General features: G+C 34.0%; 1 pseudogene; it reads left to right on the top strand.

The window, feature by feature from the left end:
- The first annotated feature begins 11,205 nt into the window (after positions 1–11,205).
- Positions 11,206–21,081, top strand: LOC149566837 (uncharacterized; annotated as a pseudogene).
- Positions 21,082–26,022: the final 4,941 nt, after the last annotated feature.

Below are 26,022 nucleotides of genomic sequence, written 5' to 3'. Positions count from 1 at the left end.
TTCTTGGACAATGTAATTGATGAGATGTTGTCGCAATAGATTGCGGTTCCATCTTCTTGCCTTTCATTGAAATTTTTCAAGATCCTTCTTAACCAAATAGCCTGACATGCTGCTCCATTTGCTGCTATATATTCAGCCTCTACTATAGATTGAGCAACAATAGGTTGCTTCTTGGGTGCCCATGAAATTGGACCCAATCCCATATGAAAAATGTATCCGGAAGTGCTCTTCCTATCATCTAAACTTCCAGCCCAATCACTATCTGTGTAACCCACAAACTTGAAATCATCATTTGCAGTATACAAAATCCCAAATCCCTTGGTATCTTTCACATACCTTAGGATCCTCTTTCCCATTTGCCAATGGGAATCTTTTGGTGTTTCCATAAATTTAAAAATTAAACTTACTACATGCATTAGGTCTGGCCGAGTTGTAGTCAAATACATTAACCTTCCAACCATACTCTTGTATAATGTTGGATTCACTCTCTTACTAGAGTCTTCCTTGCTCAACTTTAGATCTATTGCTGTTGGTGTGGGGGTTGCATTATTGTTCTACATTTTAAATCTCTCCAAGATTTGCCCTGCATATTTTTCTTGAGAGATAAAGATGCCATCATGCATTTGTTTTACTTCTATGCCTAGAAAATATTTCAAGAGACATAGGTCTGTAATTTCAAATTCACTTTTAATGACCTCTTTGAACTCACCAATTAGAGTCTTGTCATTACTAGTAAAAATTAAATCATCTACATACAAGATAACAATCAACACATTACCATTTTCTTCCTTGATGTAGAGAGTAGGCTCACCATTTCTTTTGCTAAAGCCATTGCTCATCAAATATGAGTCAATCCTACTATACCATGCCCGTGGAGCTTGCTTGAGCCCATAAAGAGCTCTTTTCAATCTATATACTTTTTTCTCTTTACCTGCAACTTCATAACTAGGTGGCTGCTCCAAATATACTTATTCCTTCAATACACCATTTAGGAAGGAAAATTTCACATCCATTTGGAATACCGTCTATTTTTGCTGAGCTATAATTGCTATGATGGCATGCACATTTTCCATTCTTGTAACCAGGGCATATGTCTCGTCATAATCTCTTCCATACTATTGTTTGTAGCCCTTGACTACTAGCCTTGCCTTATGCCTATCAATTTTTCCTTTAGCATTGCATTTGGTCTTATAGACACATTTCACTCCAATCAATTTCTTCTTGGGAGGATATTCAGTTAGCTCCCATGTCTCATTCCTTTCTATAGCATCTATCTCCTCATCCATGGCTTTACACCATTTCTTCTCTTTGATTACTTCTTCAAAATATATTCGATCACTATGAGAAAATAATGCAAAATTAACACTCTCATCACAATCTTCATACCTTTCACCTTGGTATAACTCCCTAAGACTCTTAGTCTTTCTTGGTAATAGGGAGGAGAGTGTGGGATCAGAATCTTCACTGCTGCTACATTGTCGACTCGCTCGATCTTTACTGGTACTTAACATTGACACTCGGTCATGCCTAGAGGATCTTGAAAATGATTGAAGTTGCTTTCTTTTTCCTACTATTCATCATCTTCTTCTTCACTAATAATTGGCAATTTACTTGAAGTGCTCGGTGACTCATCAGTTGGGCCATACCAAGACTGATTTTCAAGAAATTCCACATCTCTTGAGAGAATCATCTTTTTGTTCAATGGATCATACAATCTATATACCTTAGATTTTGGGCTATACCATATGAAAATACATTTCACACCTTTTTCATCCAAGTTTTGTCTTTTCTCTTTAGGCACGTGTGTATATGCAATACATCCAAACACCCTTAGATGTCCAACTGTCCATCTTCTTTGTGACCATGCTTCCATTGGAATTCTATCACGGACTGCCTTTGTAGGAGACCTATTGATTAGGTAAACTACTGTTGCCATAACCTCTCCCTAAAATTCAATTGGGAGACCTTTCTCTTTTATCATGCTCATTGTCATTTCAACAATGGTCCTATTCTTTCTTTTAGCCACTCCATTCTGCTAGTTGTATAGCTGGCTATGAGCTCTTTCTTTTTTCCATGTTTCCTAAAAAAATTTACAAAAGAATTGGAGGTATACTCCCCTCCTCTATCTAATGTTAGGACCTTGATATAATGTCCACATTCTCTTTCAGCCTAGGCTTTAGATTCTACAAATTTATCAAATTCTTTAGATTTGTTCTTTAAGAAATACACCCATGTCCTACAACTGAAATCATCTATAAATGTCATAAAATAAGTACTTTCCCCAATGGAAGTAACTTGCATAGGACCGACTAGGTTAGTATGCACTAATTCTAATGGATACCTAGCCCTCCTAGAATTTCTAGAATTAAAAGGAAGCTTATGTTACTTAACCACAATACAATCCTCACACTTGTTACATGAATTTCCTATACATGGAAAATCTTTTACCATTCTTTTATTTGATAATAAATTTAAACTGGCATGGCCAAGATGACCATACCTGAGGTGCCATAGCCATGAGGGGTCTTCAATCACACTCCTTAGAGCTGATTGTGTGGGAGGTGTAGCACCAACTTGAGATGAGAACATGTCTCTATTCTCAAGGGAAATATTTTGTTCTTTGTCATTTGAGCTGCTGCAAGTAAGTTCTTACTCCCATCCTTTTCTTGAATGACACACCTGTCATTCTCTATCAACACTATGTATCTATTCTGAATGAGCTGACCAATGCTCATTGAATTGTGATTTATATTAGGGGCAAAATACACATTTTTTATTTCTTTCTTCTCACCTTTCTTAGTGTGGACCATAATAGATCCTTTGCCTACAACTGGTAGGGTTCCATTGTTACCCATTTTAATCTCAGATTTGAAACTCTTGTTAATGAATGAAAACAAGGTTTCATTACCACTCATGTGGTTGCTACATCCACTGTCAAGGTACCAAACCTTAGGGATTCCTTCTTCACCAACATTACACATGATTAAGGCAGTGGCATTGTTTCCACTTCCCATGTTCACATCAACCACATTTTCTTGTCCTGACTGATCATTTTGCTTCTTCTAGCATTCACTTGCATAATGCCCATATTTATGATAGTAGTAGAATTCTAAATTACTCTTATTTGAGTTGTATTTTTTTTACCTCCTCTTGAGGTATTTTGTGAGCTACTTGCTCCATCTTCTCTTCTTGAGCTTTCTGCTACAGCATTCCTTTGTTCTCCATTACCTCGACCTCTGCCTCTAGAGTTTCTGCCTGAGCCATTTCTTCCTCTCCCCCTTCCTCTTGGATTTGACTGAGCCTTGAATGCTTTCTCTTGGGAAGAAGAAGATACCAATTTATTATTCCTATGCTCATGGGTTTGAAGTGTACCCATTAACTCATCCATTGTCAAAAGAGTGAGGTCTTTTTCCTATTCTTTGGTCATGACCAAATTGTCATATTTATGAGGTAAACTCCTTAATATCTTTTCCAATAACCTCTTCTCTTGATAGTCTTCTCCATTTGACTTCAATTGGTTAATCACATTGGAGGTCCTTGAACTAAAGTATGCAACTGATTCATTTTCCTTCATCTGAAGGTTCTCAAACTCCCTCCTTATGTTCTATAGCTTTATAGTACAGACTTTATTAGTCCCCTTGAAGTTTGTCTCAAGGATATCCCATGCTTCTTTTGCATAATTTGCTGCTGCAATCTTGGGGAATATTGTCTATGTCATTGCTGCTTCAATCAAACTTAATGCCTTAGCATCCTTCCTCATTGACTCCTTCAACTGAGTCTTTTGATTATTGGTGAGTGTAGCATACTGTGTTGGGTCTGTCACATCATTGAACCCATTAATTACGAAATACCATAAATCATTTGCAACCATAATGGTTTTCATCTTCTTTTCCAATGTATCATAATTTTGTCCATTGAAGGGTGGTGGCTACTACTATATTTTTCCTGCATCTCCTTCCATGTCAAATATCCTAGAAAAAATTTCCCTAACTCACTTTGGATGTGGGGCCTCAAAGCTCTAAAACCATGTGATAAATATAAATAAAATTTAAAACTCACAACCTTAAACCTAAAAAATATGCTCGGCACATGAAGGTACTAAGTGCCAATTTTTCTTAGCACTTGAAGGTGTCGAGTCACAGATTGCTCAGCACTTGATGGTGTCGAGTGATAGGCAATAGGTGCCGAGTGACAGGATGCTCAACACTTGAAGAAGAATGCAATAGGTGTCAAGTTAGCTCAACAGTCAAGGAAAAATGCTCAGCAACAATGGATGCCGAGTAAGCTTAGCTCCAACTAAGAAAATTTATAACTTAGAAAAGCTCTAACATGAATGCTTTCACCATTAAAACAAGAGAACCAAGCTTTAACCTTTCAAACAAATTTCTCAAATGCAATGAATAGAAGAGGAAGAACAATAGATTCAAGTATGCCTACTTTCTTTTCTATTCAACTAAGATTTAAACTATTACAAAATTTGGGAGCATTTGGCTTCAACCAGAAAACCCTAAAATAACCCTAAATATTCAAATTGATGAAACTTGAACCTTTAAACTTTAAACTTGCAGCTCTAATGGCTGCATACAATAGCACTTGGAGCAATCACTGCTTCACAGGTCAAACCACACAATAAATAATGAACTTATAGAATGAACATAGAAGAAACACATGCATCGACAGGCATGAAATGAACTTCCTTCCGTCTCTTCACTCTGACAAATAGATCTGTTGATCACTTTTCTCTTCTTGCTTCTCTACAACTTCTGATCTACTCTTCCTCTAACTTCTCTCAATCTGGTCAAATGAATCTAAGATATTACTTTTATTTTCTAGCACACAAAATTTCCCCCTCTTTTCCAAACTTCAAAACTCACCTACCTATATTAATTTTTTTGGCTATTCTATAATTCGTCAGGGGTGGAAGGTGGGCATTTGGCTCCAGGGGCAAGACAACCATCACATTAAATTCAAATAAGAGATAATCATTAGGAGCCTCAATGTCTGTGGTCTATGTGGGCTGAACACAAACATAAGTAGTGATAAAAATGTGAACACCAAGGAAAACAAGATTCAAGCCCCTAAAAAAGAACATCAAAGGATAGAAGTCTCAATAGTAAAGGTTGTCATTCAACATAAGGGAAGGAAAAAACCATCTCAAAAGATGAAGTCACACTGCTAAAATAATTAGAAATATAAATAATTCCCTAAAAAATTAGTCTATGATAGAAGATATGCTGCATTGGAATATGTTGTTCAGGGTCAATCGACAGAAAAGGCCAATATGTACAGCTACAAAATTCTACTTCTCATAATCGTGAGTAGTAGAAAGTATGCCTTTATAAAACCTTCTTTAAGGGAAAGAACAATTGATGCCAAGAAATGCATCTTCTTTGGGAATAGAATTTATTTGTTTCTTCCTATGGTTCTGTGTGCTTTTTTTTTTCATTTAAACTTAATCTACAATTAAAAATTTTAGACTAGGGATACTTGGTCCAAACATATACTTTTCGAAGTGCTACAATTAAATCTTTATTGTTGGACCTCATTTATCTATGGGGTAGACTAAGCCTAGTCTCTGATATATATTGGGACTAATTTGAGCTTTTTATATGTACTGGACTTTATAAATCTATGTCAGTGCTGTCAAAAAAATTGCATAGACTTCTTCCTCCTAAGCTTCCCTCGACCCAGGTGGATGGGAAATAGTTAAGTTAACTATTTGTTTTAGTGAAGATTCTAGAAATCTCTGCTAGTATAGAAGCATTGAGAGCTCTCTATAAATAGAGAGAAATTGTAACACATTGTGTGCAGCCAGATCTATACGAATATTGAAAGTTATTTTGTTGATTTGTTGTCACCATTATTTTGGTTCTAAATTTTTATATGGTATAAGTGCTATTATATTTTTTGGGCTATGATTTTATTTGAGTACATTAATCTTTGATCTTTGTTAATTCATGAAGTTTTTATCTAAGAAAATGCCACATAAAAGGTATGTTGTTGCCAAATGAAAAGAAAGGCTAATCATTGAAGTCAATGTTTGGAATGAAGAGAACCTGTAAAGATCAAATTAGTGATGGTTGTAGTGAGAGGTGCATTATTTGTTGTTCCCAAGACCTCAAAAGTTTTTTATTTCCTTTCAGTTTGACATATTGATGAACCATGTATCTAAAAAATTTTCCTAGAGAACTAGCAAGCACAGTGGCTGGGTACCCATTAGACTCAGTAGATGGATTATTTTTCATTTGGACTCAATATTATTGTGCATGAGAAAATTTTAGAGCTAGTTTCCTCATTATTGGAACAATATTTTTGTGAATTTTGAAGGGTTTGTGGTAATCCAAAACCACTTGTTTAGGTGAATCTATTGAACGGTTTTTGGTAAGAAAAAACCAATTGTTTAGGTGAAGAAAGGTTTGTGGTAAACCAAAACCACTTGTTTGGATAAAAGATCATAAAGAATTTTTCAAAGAGTTTTTGGTAAGATAAAATGACTTGTTTAGGTGAATAACTTGAAGTCTTTAAAGGTCTTTTGGTAAGCCAAAACCACTTGTTTGGGTGCAAAACCTAAAAGTTTTTTGAAGGGTTTGTGGTAAGCTAAATCCACCTATTTGGATGAGAAACCCAAAATCAAATCAATTGCATCAGGTGGGGGAAATCCAAATGGTTATGGGTAAACCAATTAAAAACCAAAATTTTATGTTGTAAATGGGTACCTAACAAGGCTTAATGCCAGGATGCATTTTATTTAAATTTCTTATCTAATTTCTCTCACATAGAGTCTCTAGTGGTAGAAATTAAGGGAGGCTATTGGAATAATTAATATCTCCACCTCATGTCAGCTACAACAAAACTAGTGTTCTATTCAAAGGTTATTATTGAATAAGCAAATTTGTTGTGCACATTCCCTATTCTCTAGCCAACAGCTGATTACAACTTCAATGTTGTCAACAAAATTGGATAGACTACTTCCTCCTAAGCTTCCCTCTACCCAAGTGGATGGGAAATAGTTAACTATTTGTTTCAGTCAACATTCTAGAAATATTTGCTAATATAGAATTATTGAGAGCTCTCTATAAATAGAGAGAAATTGTAACACATTGTGTGCAGCTAGATCTATATGAATATTGAAAGTTATTTTGCTAATTTGTTGTCACCATTATTTTGGTTCTAATTTTTAATAAGAGATTTATGAGTTAATAAAATAGTTTCATATTCTGATTTCTCTCTATGCATTGGTTTCTATATTTAATTTTTCATCATTGTGTATATATTTTTAAAACATTAAACTCATGACCTCTATAATCTGTCAAACACATGCCAAAGGGAAAAATCAAACATTAAAATATTTCAGCCCAATAAATTCTTTTATTTTGATTGAATGATTCGTCATCTAAATCAATAAACAAGGCCTATAGAGCTTAGCATATGGCTCACCTTCATGAAGAAAATACATGCAAGAAGCCATTTTCTAACAAAAATTGCGGTAATGAGAACCTCACTGGCCACCAGGAAAAGTATTTCTAAAAATGAAATGTTTTCTCAGCATCCAAATGACTATTCCCAATGCAGCCATTTTGACATTCACACGTTTTTCTTCATAGAAAATATGCAGTTTTACAAAGCTAGCTATGGAAATCTAGCACTGATCAAAGTAGTTAGGGAATTGGTAAAAGTCGAGCAACATTCATTAGGGAGATTTCTTTTTAACATAGTTGAGAGAGTGATACTCAAATATTATTGGTTCTTTAGGAGAAGTTTAATACCTATTTATGAGGTAGCCTTGGCATTAGTTCTGTCATGGCAAGAACTAAAAACTTGTTTTAAAAATTATAGCTTTAGAAGAAGGCATGGATTTTGAACAAAATGCAGATAAGATTAAGGTTTCTTTAATTCATGTAAATTATTGAAGCACTTCATTCTTTGGGTTTGAGGAAAACTCATTATGATTTTTGTCCACGATACTATTTAGAACGAAAGAGGCAATGACCATATACCTAGCTAGGCTATCTCGGTAAGTTACTTTAGTATCTCCTTGTTTTTGAAAATGGTTTAGAAACCTTAACTGGTATCCCACTGGAATGTTTTTCTTTCAAAATTACCTAGGAACTTGTTGACCATCCACCAGGAAAGAAACCAATTTGATGTTGGTGGGTTTATACTATTAAGTACAAAGCATATGGTACAATTAAATGCTTTAAGGTGAGACTGGTGGAAAAAGTGTATACCCAAACTTACAAGATCGAATATACAGAGACATTTGCACCTATAGCTAAAATTAATATAGTACGGGTATTGTTGTCTCTAGCTATAAACTTGGGTTGGCCATTACAATAGTTTGATGTGAAGAACACCTTTCTACATGTAGACTTGTCTAAAGAAGTCTACATGAAACTTCCACTTGACTGCATGATACCAAAAGTACATAGTCTGAAGGTGTGCAAATTAAATAAGTCACTATATGGGTTGAAAAAATCTCCAAGGGCATGGTTTGGAAGATTCAAAAAGGCAATGAAAGCCTTTGGTTACCATCAAAGCAATTTAGACCATACTTTATTCATAAAGCATTAGCATTGTAAGATTACTGCACTTATTGTGTATGTGGATGACATTATAGTTAGAGGAAATGATCCTGAAGAAAGATTACTTAAAAGATCTAGGTCCCTTGAAATATTTTCTTGGGATCGAAGTGTCTCAATCTGATAAAGGGATCTTTTTGTCTCAAAGAAAGTATGTCTTAGACTTGTTACAGGAAACTTATATGTCAGCATGTCAACCCACTGATACACCCAGAGAAGAAGGATTGAAGTTACATTTTGAGTCTAATCAAGTACCAGTTGATAAAGGAAGATAGTAGAGACTCCTAGGAAGATTGATGTACTTAGTATACACAAGGCCAAACCTTGCCTGTGCATTAAGTATTGTTAGCCAGTTTATGCATAATCTTGGAGAGCAACATATGAATGTAGTTATGTGCATTTTGAGGCATCTGAAATTTACTACTAGAAAAGTAATTTTATTCACTAAAAATGAGGATTATCAAAGTGTGGATGCATATACTAATGCTGACTGGGTTGGAGCAGTCGATGATAGGCATTCTACTTCAAGCTATTTTACCTTTGTAGGAGGTAATCTTGTTACATGGAGAAGCAAAAAATAGAATGTTGTTGCATGATCAAGTGTGGAGGTAGAATTTAGAGGTATGACACTTGGAGTATGTGAACCATTGTGGCTAAGACTTCTCCTGAGAGATTTAGGTTGTCCGCTTAGGTGGCCAATTCAACTATATTGTGACAATAAAGCAACATGTGCTATTGCTCATAATCCTGTTCAACATGATCGTACAAAGCATGTGGAGGTAGATAGATTCTTTATTAAGGAGAAGTTGGATGAGAAGATTGTGGAGCTACCCAAGATTCGATCAAAAGATCAGCTGGCCAATATTGTTGCAATATTAGATTATTTCTAATATTGAAAGAGCTTTCTTTCCTAAACTATTTTTTCTTTTCCTGTAGCTTTCCTACAGCTGTTTCCTAAACTATTCTTTCTTTTCCTATAGATTTTACTATAGGAAAAGAAAAAATACTTTAGGAAACAACTATAGGAAAGCTATAGGAAAAGAAAGAATAGTTTAGAAAAGAAAGCCCTTTCAATATTAGAAACAGTCTAATATTGCAATAGTTTTCCCTTCTAATACATCAAACAAACTGTAAAAGTAATTATAGAGAACTAAAGATGAATGGGAACAAAAAATTTATAGAGGTATACATATTTTTCTCTAACTTGAAAATTATTCACTTTGTTATAGCCAAGTTATTATGGTGTTCTAAACCCAACAATGTGTTTTTGTGCTTTGTAGACTGTAGAATGTCTTCTTTTATAATGCCAAGTTTTTTGCATTAAACTTGCTAGTTTTAGTGTTGCCTACCAAATTAAAAGAGTGATTTTGATTCTTATAGTATTAAGTCCTAATCTTATGTTTCCAATGGTTTTGGAGATAAGGCTCTTTTATGAAAGCCACAACTATTTTACCACGTTGCTTCATTAGATCTCATAGAAAGGATGTACCAAGAATATACCAATTTTGTCTCAAATTTGGACCTATGTAGTAGGGAGTTTGATGATCCAATGATACAACTATTATCTTTTATTGTAATATCACCCAAGCAAGTGAAAGAGTTACCTTTCCCATACACATTTCACAAAAGTGGTACCCAATAGTCATATACAACAACATAATTATGGCTATCAATGTTTCTTTGATTGTGATTATGTTAATCAGTGATTGAAAAAAGATGAGGGTAGATTATTGGAACTCCAAAAGATAAAGAGAAAGACCAATAAGAAGAGGAAAGTGACAAGGAAAAAGTGGGGGCTTTGCTCACTAATAAACAAAATTATTATTATCTTTATTAATATAGTCGACAATAGACTTAAAAGATATCTTTTGAAGCCTGTGTTACCTAAAGAGTTTTTATATGATGGAAATAGAGGGTGCTTTAGGAAGCTGGGTAGTTTTGTCTTGTGGGGGAATTCCCAATTTTGAAATTTTTAGAGAATATTTGGTTAGTTTCTTTGGATATATCATCATTAATTCATGGACAACTTAGTTTAAAGGAATTATTTAAATGATCTAGAACAATAAGTGTTAGTTTTGGCTTGAGTTCATTGAGAGGGGACCACAAGGAAATTCTATGGGGAGGAGAGCTTTTTGAGCATGATGGTTCCTTTTATGAGCCCATTAATTTGAAAGGATTTCTGAAAATGTATTCAGAGATTAAAATTCGTAAGGAGGATGTCTTTGTATGTTTTGTATTGTAGATAGGAAAAAGGTGGTTGAAATCTATTATTGTTAGCATTATGAGCAAAAGAAAGAGAGATATTTTGATGGAAAATAATATCCATGACTTATTTCCATAGTTAGAGAGAATATATAATCAATGGTCAACGATGGATGCTGTGGAAATGCCATCATCAAGGCTGTTTCAAGACCAATGAAGCTCAAAATGATGATCGATGATGGGTGCTTATGTGACCTCATTAAAGGAGTATTTTTAATTAAATAATTTATAATATTTGAGGCGGCACCAAATGCTCATGAGGGTAGAGCCCTAATTTTGATTATTAATCTAGATTAGCTATTTCCATGCTTCTCATCTTCTGTGAGGCTTTCAAGAGAAGCCAAGAAAGTCATAGGTTTTTAATATGGCTAGTAAAGAACACAAAGTGGGAGAATAATCCCATGATTTAGAAGAGTTGGAAAATAACAAGGAAGAAGGTGAAGCTTTCATTGATGAAGATTATGTATTGGAAGAGATTGATATTGACAAGGAAGATCTTCTAGATGCTGATGATAAAACTGATAATGAGAAGGAGAAAAATGAAGAAGACAACCCAAATGAAATTGTATATATTTTTCATGGCCATAGAGATGTTTCATATGTTGTAGCTTGTGGTCCAATAGATGTAACATTGGTAGCCACAACCAGTGGTTATGACAGATCTTTTATATGGAGGATAGGGTATGGGGGATCACTTTTTGAGAAAAAGGCGCACTAATTTTGTTGAGCATTAGCATACAACAATGATGGGTGTTTACTTGCAACTGGTGGTTTTTAGTTTAGTTATCTCTGGACAGCTGTCCATCCATTTGTTATTATTTAGCAAGTAATTATTTTACTAACTAATTGGCTAGGTTAGAGACAAACATTTGTTAAATAATTAACCAGTTTTGTAAACAACTAGAAACCAACTTGGTTAGGGTTGTTAAGTTGTTTTAATCTTGACCATTGATTCTAAATCAAACTTGGCCATTGGTTTACTAATAGGAGTAGTATAAAAGGAGTTTAGGGGGGAATTTGGAAGAACAAGAGACAAAGTTTGGAGAAACATTTGTAGTGTTAGCAAGGGTGTAGTGTTAACGTGGGAATAGCAATGGGGAATATCAGCGGGAGAAATTAAGAGGTTGTCAGAGTTCTGCTAGTGGGAGGCAAGGAATTTTGTATCTCTTGATTTTTTGAAGTTTAATATAATTCCTCATTTGTAGAACTACTTTTCTCTTAGGGGTTTTTCCAAATAAAATTTATCCGAAAATATTGTGTTCATTGTGTTGTGCATTTCTTTCCATATTTTATAAGTGAAGTTGAGGTTGTGTTATTTTCCAATATTAGCTAAGAATTTTTTTTCAGCAATTTAATAATCGCTTAAGATAGGAGATTAATAATCAGTGACTGCAATAGTTAATTTTCACATGGTATCAGAGAATTATTAAGGGTAGAAGAGTTTTTGATCTCTTTAGATTTACTATTTCTTTAAACCCTTGAGATGGCTTTAGCTAGTTTGAGAGATCGGGATAGATTGGATGGTGCCTCAAATTTTGGTGTCTGGAAGGCCAAAAATTCTTTTTTGTTGGAAGAGAATAGTATCAAGGATCATGCTACCAGTGTTTTTTCTGTACCAACATATTCAACATAGCTTGCAGTACATAAGAAGGATGATGCCAAGGTGATGAGGATTATCCTTGATGGTGTCAAGGATCATATTGTTCCACATATCATAGACCTAGATACAATGAAGAAGATGTGGGACACCATTCTGAATCTATACATGAATGCTACCACCAATAGAAAGTTGATTCTCAGAGAGAAGTTAAAGAATACCTAGATGAACTAGGGAGAAGACATCACAAGTTACCTTACTAGGCTTAGACTTGTCAAGGACAAGTTAGTAGCTATTGGAGATAGTCCCAGTGATGATGAGATAGTGAGAATAACCCTAACTGGGTTTACTAAATAATGGAGTGTCTTTGTTCAAGTTATTAGTGGATGAGATACGTTACCGAGTTGGGATTGACTATGGATTGATTTCACTCAGGCGGAGTTTAGACTAAGTCTTGTTAATGGCGCCAACAAGAGTCAAAAAGGTGAGGTGGAACAAGAGAACATTGCCCTAGCAGGTAAAGAGAAAGGAAAGAAGAGATCTAGAAAAGGATTGAATTCACAAAGGGAGAAGAAGAAAAAGGACCTTTCTAAAGTCAACTACTTTGGATTTCATAATTTAAGCCACTATGTCAGTGATTGCCTAGAGAGAAAGAAGGGTAAGAAGTAGGTGGCAGCTTTAGCAAGTGTGGAAGAACTCTCCAGTAGAATGGAAGATGACTTTGCACTTATAGCTTGTATGGTTAGCTCAAGCTCATAGTTTGTTTGGTATATAGATAGTGGGGTGTTGTTTCATATGATAGGAGTTAGAGAGTACTTCTCCAATTACAAGGAGGAGGAAACCAACATCTAGATTTCTATGTGAAACTTGTCCAAACTCAACGCAGTTTGGAAAGGGACTGTTCAATTTCAGAGGGAGAATGGAAAGATAATTCCACTTCATGATGTGTTGCATGTGCCAGGCTTAAGTATTAATTTGATTTTTGTATCTTTTCTTCAAGATAGGGGGTATAATGTACTCTTTAGAGGGACAAATGTGTTGATTAAACACAAAGATTGGAAATCACCCATAACTATTGGAGTTAGGAGTGGTCACCTTTATAGATTGCAGTTTGATACTCTTAAGGCACTCATGAGCAACAATAATCCTATAGATCTTGGAGAGCTATGGCATAGAAGGATGGGTCATATTCATCATGGAGCACTTAGATTGGTTCATGAGACGGTAACAGATGTTCTAGAGGTGAGTACAGAGCATGATGATGTATGTAAGGGATGTGTGTTGGAGAAATTTGCGAGAGCATCTTTTCCAAGGAGTGACACTAGATCTAACGGTGTTCTTGATCTAGTACATTCAGATGTTAGTGGAACAATGTCAATGAAATCTCTTAGAGGATATGAGTACTATGTTACTTGTATTGATGATTTCTCTAGAAAGACCTGGATATACTTCTTGGAGACTAAGGATGAAGTTTTTAGTCAATTCCAAGAGTTCAAGGCTCTTGAGGAGAATTTGATAGGAATAAAGATAAAGGTTCTTCGATCAGACAATAGAGGCTAATACAAAGGAAATGTCTTCTATGAGTTCTATACCAAAGAAGAAATCAAGAGAGAATGGACTATTCCTTACAATCCACAACATAATGGAGTTGCTGAGAGGAAGAACCATTCTATATCAGAGGTAGCAAGAACTATGCTACATAACCAGGACATGCCTTGTTACTTATGGGCATAGACATGTAATACAACAGTCTATATTCAGAATAGAGTTCCACACAAGGTGCTAGGGAAGATGACACCAGAGGAGGATTTCATAGGGAAGAAGCTAGATGTTGGTCACTTCAGGATATTTGGGATTTTGGCATATTGTCATATTCTTAGAGATACGCGTACAAAGTTAGATCAAAATGTAGAGAGGGGGTACTATTTTGGGTATAGTGAGACCTCAAAGGCATATAGGATTTTCATTCCAAGGACTAAAAGAATTATTGTCAAAAGAGATGTCAAGTTCATGGAGGACAAGGCATTCAAGAGATCTAGAGATTTTTTAGTAGATGATTAGAGTGAGCAGCCAATAGAAGCTCCAAGATTGAGTCAAGGGTAGAAAAGCTCAAGTACAGTTACCTGTACAAGTGTAGACTCAGGTAGTGAAGATTCACAAAGTATGGAGCAACAGGAAATGCATCTAGAGGACTAAGAGGTTGAAATTTCATCCTCTACAGTTGGCAGCAAGAACCATGACGTTCTAGATACACAAAGGAATACTCAGGAGTTTGTGAGAGCTTCTAGGAAGAGTACGAGATAGTGGAGACAACCAAACAAGTTCAATGACTATGTAGCATTAGTTAGTCAATTGGTAGATAGTGAGCCCTCTAGTTATCAGGAAGCTGTAGAACATTAGGTATGGCAAGATGTTATGGTTGAGGAATATTCCTCAATAAAGTAAAATGATGTGTGGGAGGTAGTGCCTAGATCATTAGATAGAGCAGTTGTTGGATCACCCTAGATCTATAAGTTAAAGCATGGTGCAGATGGTAGCATCGAGAAATAGAAGGCAAGGTTTGTGGCAAAGAAGTTCTCTCAGAAGGAGGGAATAGACTATGAGGAGACATTTGCTCCAGTTGCTAGGTATACTTCTATACGAGCTGTAATCTTACTTGCAACAAAGATGGGATGGTAGATCCATCAAATGGATGTCAAGACAACATTCCTTAATGGTGAGTTGAAGGAGGAGGTATACATAGAACAACCAAAAGGCTTTGTAGCACACAACAAAGAGACCCACATGTGTAGATTGAAGAAATCATTGTATGGACTCAAGCAGGCTCCTAGAGCATGATATGAGTGCATTGGTACATACTTTCAGAAAATGGGCTTTGTGAAGAGTGAAGCAGATCCTAATCTCTACTACTTGATGGTTGGAGGTGAGATTCTCTTTCTTGTTCTTTATCTAGACAACTTGTTTCTTATAGGTTCACTACGGCTCATAGTGGATTGCAAGAGGAACCTTGCAAAAGAGTTCAAGATGAAGGATTTAAGACTCATGCACTACTTTCTAGGCATGGAAGTGTGGCAGATAGATGGGGAGATTTTTCTTGGTCAAGGGAAATACTGCATTAAAATCTTGAAGAAATTCAAGATGGAGGATTGCAAAGCCATGTCTATAATCATGATCACAAATTGGAGGAAGGTAGATACATCTAGGGAGAAGGATGTAGATCTCACTTTATATAGAGAGTTGATTGGTTCGCTTATGTATTTGGTCAACACCAGGCCAGATATAGCATTTGTAGTTAACTCTCTTAGTCAGTTCATGGTTGAACCAAAGAGAATGCGTTGGATAGCGGCTAAGCATGTATTGCATTACTTACGTGATACAATTGACTATGGGATTAGATATGTTCAAGGTGAAGGTATTAGGTTGATAGGCTATACTGATGTAGATTGGGAAGGAAGTATAATGAACAGAAGGAGCACTTTAGGGTGTTGTTTTAGCTTGGTATCAAGAGTTGTTTCTTGGTTCAGCAGGAAGTAGAAGGTTGTGGCTCTAAGTTCAGTAGAAGCATAATACATAGCAACTAGCATGGCAACATGTGAAGCGATATGGCTTCGAAAGTTGTTAGTAGCTTTTTTTGGTCAAAAGGTTGAGATTACTATGATACATTGTGATAATCAAAGTTGCATTAAGTTGTCTGAGAATCAACTATTTCATGATAGGCCTAAATATATAGATATCAGATATCACTTCATCAGATATTATATACAACAGGGAGTTTTTCAGCTATAGTACATACCTACAAAGGAGTAGCTAGCAGACATTCTAACTAAGGCATTGGGGAAGGAAAAATTTATCTTCTTTAGAGATAAGTTAGGTGTCATGTAGAAAAACTTCCTCGCTAAGAGGGAGTGTTAGTTTAGTTAGCTTTGGATAACTATTTGTTCATTTGTTATTATTTAGGAAGTAATTGTTTTGCTAACTAATTGGTTAGGTTAGAGACAAATATTTGTTAAATAATTGACCACTTTTGGAAACAACTAGAAACCAACTTGGTTAGGGTTGTTAAGTTGTTTTAATCTCGACCATCGATTGTAAATCAGTCTTGGCTGTTGGTTTACCAATAGGAGTAGTATAAAAGGAGGTCAAGGGGGCATTTGGAAGAACAAGAGATGAAGTTTGGAGAAATGTTTGCAGTGTTAGCAAACAATCTTGCAGTGTTAGCAAGGACGCAGTGTTAGCGTGGGAATAGCAGTGGTGAATATCAGTGGGAGAAATTAAGAGGTTGTCAGAGTTCAGCAAGGAATTTTGTACCTCTTGATTTGCTAAAGTTTAAAATAATTCCTCATATGTAGAATTGGTTTTCCCTTAGGGGTTTTTCCAGGGACAATTTGTCCAAAAATATTGAGTTCATTGTGTTGCGCATTTCTTTCCGTATTTTATAAGTGAAGTTGCAGTTGTGTTATCTTTCAATATTAGCTGAGAATTTTTTTTTAGTAGTTTAATAATCATTTAAGATAGGAGATTAATAATCGATGACTGCAATAGATAATTTTCACACTGGTTTGGATGGAGTAGTTCATATTTGGAGAAAATCAAATGCAAATATAGTGCATGCACTAGATGGACCAGGAGGAGGGATTGGGTGGCTTTGATGGCACCCAAAGTGGCATTTGGTCTTGGCAGGTTTTGAACCTTGGAAAGTGCCTCTTCAATTTATTGGTCATGGTGAATTTGTAACTTGTGCCGATTTTATACTTGATGAAAGAACTATATGTATTGGTTCTATAGAAGGGAGTTTTCCATGTATGGAACCCAAAAACACAACAAGATGAACTTACTATAAAAGGACATCCTTATCATACATAGAGACTTAGATGCTTAAACATTAGTATAGATTCCACATTGGTTGTTAGTTGCTTGATAGATTGCAATGCTCATATGATCAATATTAAAAATGGAAAGTGGTTAGTTCCTTCATTGGCCATTCTAGATTAGTGGAATGTGTTAGTTTTTCACATAGCTTGACATGGGTTTCAACTTTCTACAAGTGGGATGGATGGAAAGCTTATGATTTGGAAACAAAAAACTCTTGTCTTTGTTGTACTTGCCAACATGAGGAAGGTATTATACAGTTCTTGTGGTCATGTTCTATCACGTCTCGCCCTAGAACCCTTTCTTTCTTGCTTATGTGGCTATGTCGACTTGGTCAAAAATTTAGACTTAATTAAAAGATAAATGAAAGTTAATGTTTTAGATTTCTAATTGAAATGATTTATGATGATGGATACGTATGAGATGTTACATTCGATGATGATGTTATTTGATGTAATCATGATCTCATGCTTATAGTTTTGATTCAGTTAATGTTATTCTTAATGATGATAAAATTAAGTTGTTAATCATGATCAATACTGACTCCTTGTTATGGTTGTGAGTGTCTGAGTGGATGTAGGGATCGTTATGACTGAAGTGTGGTCGAGGTAGAGAAGGTTAGCTTCTTGGAAGGGGATGTGTCGGATGTCCGAGCGACCACACACACATCACTTAGCTATTTTGTTGTTGTTGTTGTACTTCTAGAACTAACCTTGAAAGACCAAAACGAATTAGATGTTTATATTGATTTAAAGATGACATATTTAAGATGTTAGATAGAACCTAAAAGGAAATGACTTGCTAATAGAAAAGCTTTGTTGTTTAAATTATATATATATATATATATATATATATATATATATATATATATATATATATGTTAAATTTGGTTATTGGAGAAGATTTTAGCAAAAACATAATAATGTTATTTTAAAACTTATGTGTGTGTTTTATTTATATATGTTCATTGTCCTTTTTAAACCTTCAAAATAATAAATATACAATATAAAAACAATGATATGGTTAAATACGTTGAGGCCCTCAAGTTTTTACCATGGTTGTTTTTTTTATTGTTTCTAAAACGTGAAACCTAAGGAAGTAGTTAGGTCAATTATCATCGATGGCTGGAAGAGCAGTGTTAAAATAGGGTTTTGATAATAAACTGGCGACAGCCGAGCAAAGGGAGGGCACAAAAACGAAGGAGGAGGCAGGGAAACAATAGCAATTTGGGAGGCCACAGTAACGGGTCACCGTTCAAGAAACATGACTGTAGGAGCAGCCGCACCAGTCCAAAACGCAAAACTCTAGGTTCCTTCATTCACGTTTTTCTTCCTTGCCTACATTTTGCGTGTGATTACATGAAAAAGAACTGCCTTATGGTTGAAAATACGTAAATGCATACTCTGTTTTCTTCTAAAGCTGTATAGGAACCCATGAATGCTGAAGATAAAGAGCATGTTGGACTGGAATATTAAGGAAACCACAACTTTGTTTAAGTTTGGGTTTTTGGATAAAAGGAAATGAACAAAAAACTATAGTTCTTGATATTCCTTCAGACGCATACGCTGTCATTTACAAATTGTGTTACACTGAAACATCTTGCTGAACCCGTTACTGATATTGCTTATTCAAAGTGCTGAAAATGTTGTTGCATATGACTGATACCTTAAAAAGAAAAATTATTGTCTACAAATGTTATTGTTAAAAACTTCATGGCTGTTCCCTAGAATTTTTTTTACTGTCACTGCTGAGAATATGTCTTCCCTAACGTCTTGTGAAACCCTGTTGCTTACATGCGGGTTAGAGGAATGCCCAGTCCTTAGGATGTGTTGTAGCCGTCTAATTGGCTAGAAATTAATATTCTCAAGTCCATGATGTTCTCTAAACATATTGTTGTATTTCCAAATTATTATGCTGGAAACCAGATTTTGGGAGTAGATATACTTACGTTATTGCTGTGAATGATTAAACATTACTGTTATGACTGGTAAATGATATGGAAGGTTGTGAATGTGACAACAACTTACTGTTACCCTGTTAAATGCAATTGTTGCTGTTAAAGCCATAGTGCTATTACTTAATAGGATGTTTCAGGGATATTAATTTGACAAGCAAGAAATCATGTCATCAGCAACACTGTCAGCATTTCCGTAATGGCTATATAGCTGAGTTATGCTTTGGATATGCTGAAACTTCTTTTATTTCCGCTTCATTACTGAGATACATTGCAGAACCCTCCTACAAACAATGAATGCATGCTTGAATTCTTGTATAAATTTTCAGATCATTACTACATTGTGGTTGAAATTGAAATCTTTATAAACTTCTGAAGGTGAAAGGCTTAAAAAAAAACAGACTGGACTATCAATGGTCTATAAGTAATTGGGACTTTTTATTAAGACACCAAACTGACTTATTAATGTCATGAGATACTCAGGTGCTGAGTGGTATCAATGTACCTACTCTTTCCTAATCCTTTAAACAATACTTTTTCTCTTGGATATGTTGATTAAATACATTCTCCACACTGAATAGATGTATACCAGCATAACGTAGTATCTTGAATAAATCAGTACTTCTAGTTGACTGAAATATGTAAACACAGAATCTGAAGTGTATTTTCAATAGATCTTCCAGTAGTACGGTGTTTGGCTAATATTGAGCTATAATTTTGAATTATATAAACACTTGTTGGAAGCATTAAAAGTATATCCCCTCATGTTGGGTGTAATGTAGCGATTTATGGGACAGATAGGTGGATATCTTCATGTTTAGTTTCCCTATCTGCCAGTACTGTAGAATGGTTGCATTCTATTTTTGTTTCTTCTATAGGTAAATCATGATTGAAAGTGCTTGGCGAAGCCATTTTTTTTTTTTCAAATATTGCATATGTGACACATGGTTATGCCTATTTGGTATTCTTTTACTGCATATGTGTAGATATGTAGTTATTTATTTCCCAGCTACATTCCGTGTTTAGACTACTAGGCACAATGTAGAAATGTTACACGGTCGCACCAAATACATCCCATCCATCTTGTTCCGAGAGGCTAGGCTTCTCGTGCCAGGGTCGGGAAATTCTTCGTGTCAGGAAGAATCCCGAGGTAGTACTTCACTCTGTGGTTGGCGAGGTTAAAGCGCCTGGGCCACACTTCCGTCTTGAGAAGCAGGTGGGAGACGTCCAACAGCTTTTGGAGATTGGAACCACTGGAGAGGTCATTGGAAAGTCATCTTAGTTTGATTGCCCAGCTCTTCATTTAAGATGTACTTATTTACAACATCATAACTCATTTATGTTCAGCTGTTAAGTTGATGCTCATTCTAAAAGGGAAACAGGTAACTATTGTATGTTGATCAGCAAATTGTAATTATATGCAACCGTTGAAATGCTGTAAGCTGGATCAGCAAAACTGTAATGATGTATGACATGACATGAATGTGTGTAAAAGAACTGATGATGATCACTTTAACGATGTATATTTATCTTTTGTAACAAATAGTTTGACTTTTCCACTTTTATGTTATTGGTTTCTCTTCTGCATTTTTCGGCTGAAGATGATGTGGCATAGTTAGTCTAGACTGGTTCTTACATGTTCATCTCAAAACATAATTTCTGGATGCCTAGATGTAAATGCTTGCCTTTGGGATAGTGGGTTAGGATTTTGTGAAAGAATTTTCTACGGTCACAATGATTCAGTATGAGATATGGAAATCACAGTGGATAGAAAATTTATTATCATAGAGTTTTATTGCCGAGACTACAAACTCTCTTAAACGGCAAAATGTCAGCTCCATGGATAAAAAGTTCCAAGAGACAGACCTATTTTACAAGATTGTATGTAGTAGAGCTCTTTAGTGTTGCGTAATGAGATTACACTGGCCCTGAGTGGTACTAAGAGGATCCTCTATAACTATGCCCTTCATCATACTCTTAACGATACAAAAGTCTGAGCTATATAGAGGAAGTTGAGGGTTCACGAAAGAAAACCATGTAGAACTTCAATCTAATCTAAAACATACCTGCCATGATCTGCCATGATCTGCCATTAATTTGTGAGGAAAATACAATTTTATTTTAATTCTGACGGAGGGTACAAAAAATGATCTATTCCAAATATCTTAGTAGACGTTGTACGACAGATCAAGCTGGCTTCAGAAACTTTTTACAATAAGGAACGGGTGGCGACAATTTCTGTAAGTTGTCCATTGATTAAGATGGGAGCATATTCAGAGAATCTACCCATCCTGTGCAATGGAGGAATATGAATTATTAATACATGTGTAACTTCAGTAGCAGAAAATTGGCAGAACTGTCAAGCCCATCATGTTAACTTCACTATGAGATTCGGAAAAATGAGGGACCGATGATTGCAGAGAAGGATGAAATTTATCAGTCTATGGACAATTTCGGGCTATTCTAGGCACTCGATTGGGAGGACATAAAAATCATTAACAATCTTCAATTAAGGTGGGGTTATCAATAAGGTAAACCTCCAATATTAAAGTAAAAGAAAAGCCATATTTTCAACATAGGCATCCCGTCAAAAGTTGAACCTCATAAGTTTTGAATGAGCCAAGTACCCTTGAAAGTCTTTCCAATCTTCTAAAATATTTGTAGTTGTGCCCTTCCATTTGTTTTCTGTAAGGAATAATGTAAGCATATTACATATAGAATATGAGGAACAGCAAAAGCCGACAACAGAAAACATGTGTACATAAGAACATTTTATAGAATCTTTTTGGGCCACACCCGATTAAGGGGTTCCAAAGACGGAGCGAAGCGAGGTGAAATAGAGGTGATGCTATGGTAAAAGATGCTTGCGCCCTTCACTCCAAAGATGAATCTTGAGATGGTTATCTTGCTTATGCTACTGTGTCTGGAAAATTAATTTTTGCTCTGACAATAAACAACAGTGTCATTATTTGTGATCCAATTTTCCGTTCGTAGGAGCTGCATTAGACGAATTCGGTGCGTCGTGTCCCCATGAAATAGTCTATTGAGGAATAAAACTAAAGATATAATGTTATAGATATTGTACATATCAGAATTAATTCCATTATACTTATGTGATTAATGCTATTATATAAATATTAATTATATTAGTAAGGTATTGCTATTATTTATTACAGGGTAGTTATCACAGATTAGGTTTATATTGACATGCAATTTCTTTAAAATATTAAAAAGAAATAATCATTATATGGTTTCTCAGCTACATCCATTCTAATGGGTAAGTGGACAAAATAGACAAACTTGATCTGACTTATAGGATTTCATCTCTAAACAAATAATGCTTTAAAATTCACGTTTACCATACTAGACATAATGTTTTTCCCTTGGGTCATCCACATAGCTTATCACACACTCCAATGCATCCTTCTCAATTATATTATCTACAATATTGTTCCATGACCTATAGTCCCAAATTCCTTAAGATTTGACAACAAACTTTTTGATCTTCACTTTTTCAACAAATTATTTAGCAAACTTCTCACCACTAGGAACATTATTATGTTTCCAAACTTTGAACCATTTAGGTGACAATGTGATGGTTTGATGATGAAGATCTATGCAGCTAATAGCATATTAGCATTAAAGGTCTCAATGGATAATTCATATCTTTGAATCAACTATGCATCAACTTATACCAGGGATCCAAACATGATTTAACTAAAACCTTTAAATCAAGAAGATAAGTTCTTTGCCAACGAGCTCATGCAAAGTTTGCAATAAGGAGAGAGGAAGACATAGTTCAATATGTAGAAGACCTTGAAGGACTAAGAGAAACAAAAAGAGATGAAAAGAGATAGAGATGATGAAGAAGAAGATAAATGATAATATCTTGTAAGAAAGACCTTTCCTTCTCCCTTCTTCCTAATTTAATCTCTACTCATTCACATTCAACATTTACTTATAAGCATATCCCAATTTTGAAATGACATCCTTTGCTTCAATCTTTCCCAACCAATATTACCTTCACATGCATGTCAATATTTATTGGTATTATATGCAGCTCCTCTCCCTTGCTTTGGTCATGTGGTTGACATCTTTAGCCATTCTCTATAAAGAAATCAACATGCGATTAGATCTAGGCTCTTGTTATACATTAATCATTGTATTGGTTGATTATATTGTGCCAATTTATTCATTCCCCACTTTGTTTTCTTCATGCTATTCACAAGTGGATATATTTTTCTATCTTTGATCAGGGTTTCTTTCAATGGTAAAAAATGCCTACTTGTTTCTAGGAATGTTGAGACCCCTGATCTTTTGCTAAGGAGAATATTGTCAAGATCTTTGGCTCATCTCTTACCTGTATGAGTTGTGTTGTGTTGTCTATAATTTGCATTAGTTGTCTTCTAGTTATTTTGACACATTCTACATTAAGGTAACTTATCAATTTCTTCATATTTGCATGGATACACTTCTCATCAGATGTTGTAGGTAGTTATTAAAGCTTACATGTAACCTTTTTCTTTTCTCTATTTTAGATTTTATTTTTGCATGGGATTTTTTTGCCTAAATGATGTTGATCTTCTAATTGGATGATTCATTGATAAGTCAAAATTTCCTCAAATAGTTATTGTGTTGATCTTTTTCACTATTGGAGTTGTGCTAATTTGTGATGAATTTGATATTACTCTACTATGAATTTGAAATGCATATGGATAGTGTGAATTTAAGACTATTGGATATCCTTGATCGTTCTACTACTCTATACATTTTGTTCTATTATTTTTTTCACCAATAGGGAGGCTTCTTTACATATCACTCTATTACAAAAAGTTCTCATAATTTGTTATGTATTTTGGCTCTTAGAAATATGATGCACGACTCTATTTTGCTTTTGTCACAAGATAGTGAGGATGTTTTGCTTTATTATTCCTAGCCATTAGAGTTAGGGGATGACTCTTTTCATGATAACATTTAAGAATTTGCAACTAAAATTTTTCTATAGTATAATATACTTCTTACCATTTTTATAAAAAAAATTTTAAATATAATTATATTTTTTAGGGATAGGGAATGGATGAAAGCCTAGATTATTTTTTCTATTATTGTTATTATGTGTTCAAATTAATAATTATTTTGTGTTAAGCTCTAGTGGACTTGAACCCAAGACCTCCTAGATAAGAGGCTTGCAATTAACTATTGTGTTGTAGGCTCTTGCCTTAATTATATTCAATAATTAGTTATAGACAAAATATATAATAATTTTAGTATATAATAGATAATCTTAATTGATAAAAACATAAGTTTGTGTTTAGTGAAGCAACATTTAAAATTTAAACTTTAAAAGAAAACTTATTTTTTAGAAAATAACTAATTACATCAAATTTAAATATAAATATTATATAACATTAAAATAAAAATATTACTTAAATATTTTTACTACATCATTTTTAAAATATTTTTAAAATCAAAGAGAAATTTAAAAATAATAATCTATTACACTTATCAAGAAAACAATAGCAAAGACCATATAAAATTTCTTTTGACTTTTTCTATTATTATAACAATATGCTTCACTAATAGAAAATGGATGATGGTGAGAACAAACCCTAATCTTTTTTATATGAATTTGCATGAAAGTTTAGAAATCTATATCACTGAGAAATATCATATTAAAATGAAGAAAAAAATCAATCAAATTTGTATAAAAGAAAATAATAAACTATATTAATTAAAATACACATCTAAAGACATATTAAGAGCTTTGGCTATAACAACATTCTTCTCCTTTATTAATATTCAAAATGACTAATTATTTTGATTAAAATTCTTTATTCATTAATAAAAGTTCTTCTAATATGTATTATTTTTTTGATAAAATAAATCAAATGTAAGTGTTGAGAAATTTTTATGCCTCTAACTAATTCTAAATATCATCATGAAGTGATCTGCTAATAGAATATATGTTAAAAAGTAATTTAAAAGAATTTAAACAATAAAATTAAATCTAATAATCAATCTTATAATAATATATTTTAAAACTTATCTCAAAATATCATTATCAATAATTAAAAATCTCAAAATGCTTTTATTGCCATTCAAAATAAAAAATATAATAAAAACACAAAAAAATATCATTGGTTTTAGAACAATTTGGACTGCTAGAATTTGAAATCCTCCTTCCCAAATAGTAAATGCTTTACTGTAAATACAATTTAAATCATAAATATTATTATATTACTGATTTCTATTATTAAATTATTTTATTTCAAAGTTTAATATTTACTAAAAATTGGTTCACTTTGTTTACTAAATACTAAAATATTTAAATATCATGATAATAAAATAATGTTATATTTTATAAAGATGGTTAGTACTTGATATTAATGTAATTAATAGCAAATATATGTTGAAATCATAAAATATTTAATTGATAATTAATCTTTTTGATATGTAAAGATAAACTTGAAGTTTTCTTTTGAGTGCATGGAGGATTTAAATTTTCTTCAAGACTTTATAGATATATATTGAGGAGTTTGAGTGTAAATTTGGTTGATTTAAAGTTCATTTCTAGTTCAATAGAAGTTGAGAGGACATTCAAGAAAGTTAACTAATAATGATGTATTGATAGGGAAAAACTCAATTGATGATTAATAAAAATAAAAATAAAAGTTAAAGAATGTATTAATATGATAAAAAGAATCATTAATCATTCATTTAGTCATGTTTTGGGTGAACAATTTTTTAGTAATTTATTTGAT

Source organism: Cupressus sempervirens, chromosome 3, assembly GCF_028749045.1.
Source record: "Cupressus sempervirens isolate cs-2001-9-10 chromosome 3, ASM2874904v1, whole genome shotgun sequence".
NCBI classification, from domain to species: Eukaryota; Viridiplantae; Streptophyta; class Pinopsida; order Cupressales; family Cupressaceae; genus Cupressus; species Cupressus sempervirens.
Note: the sequence above shows the minus strand (reverse complement) of the source record. Positions and strands in the feature narration are given on the sequence as shown.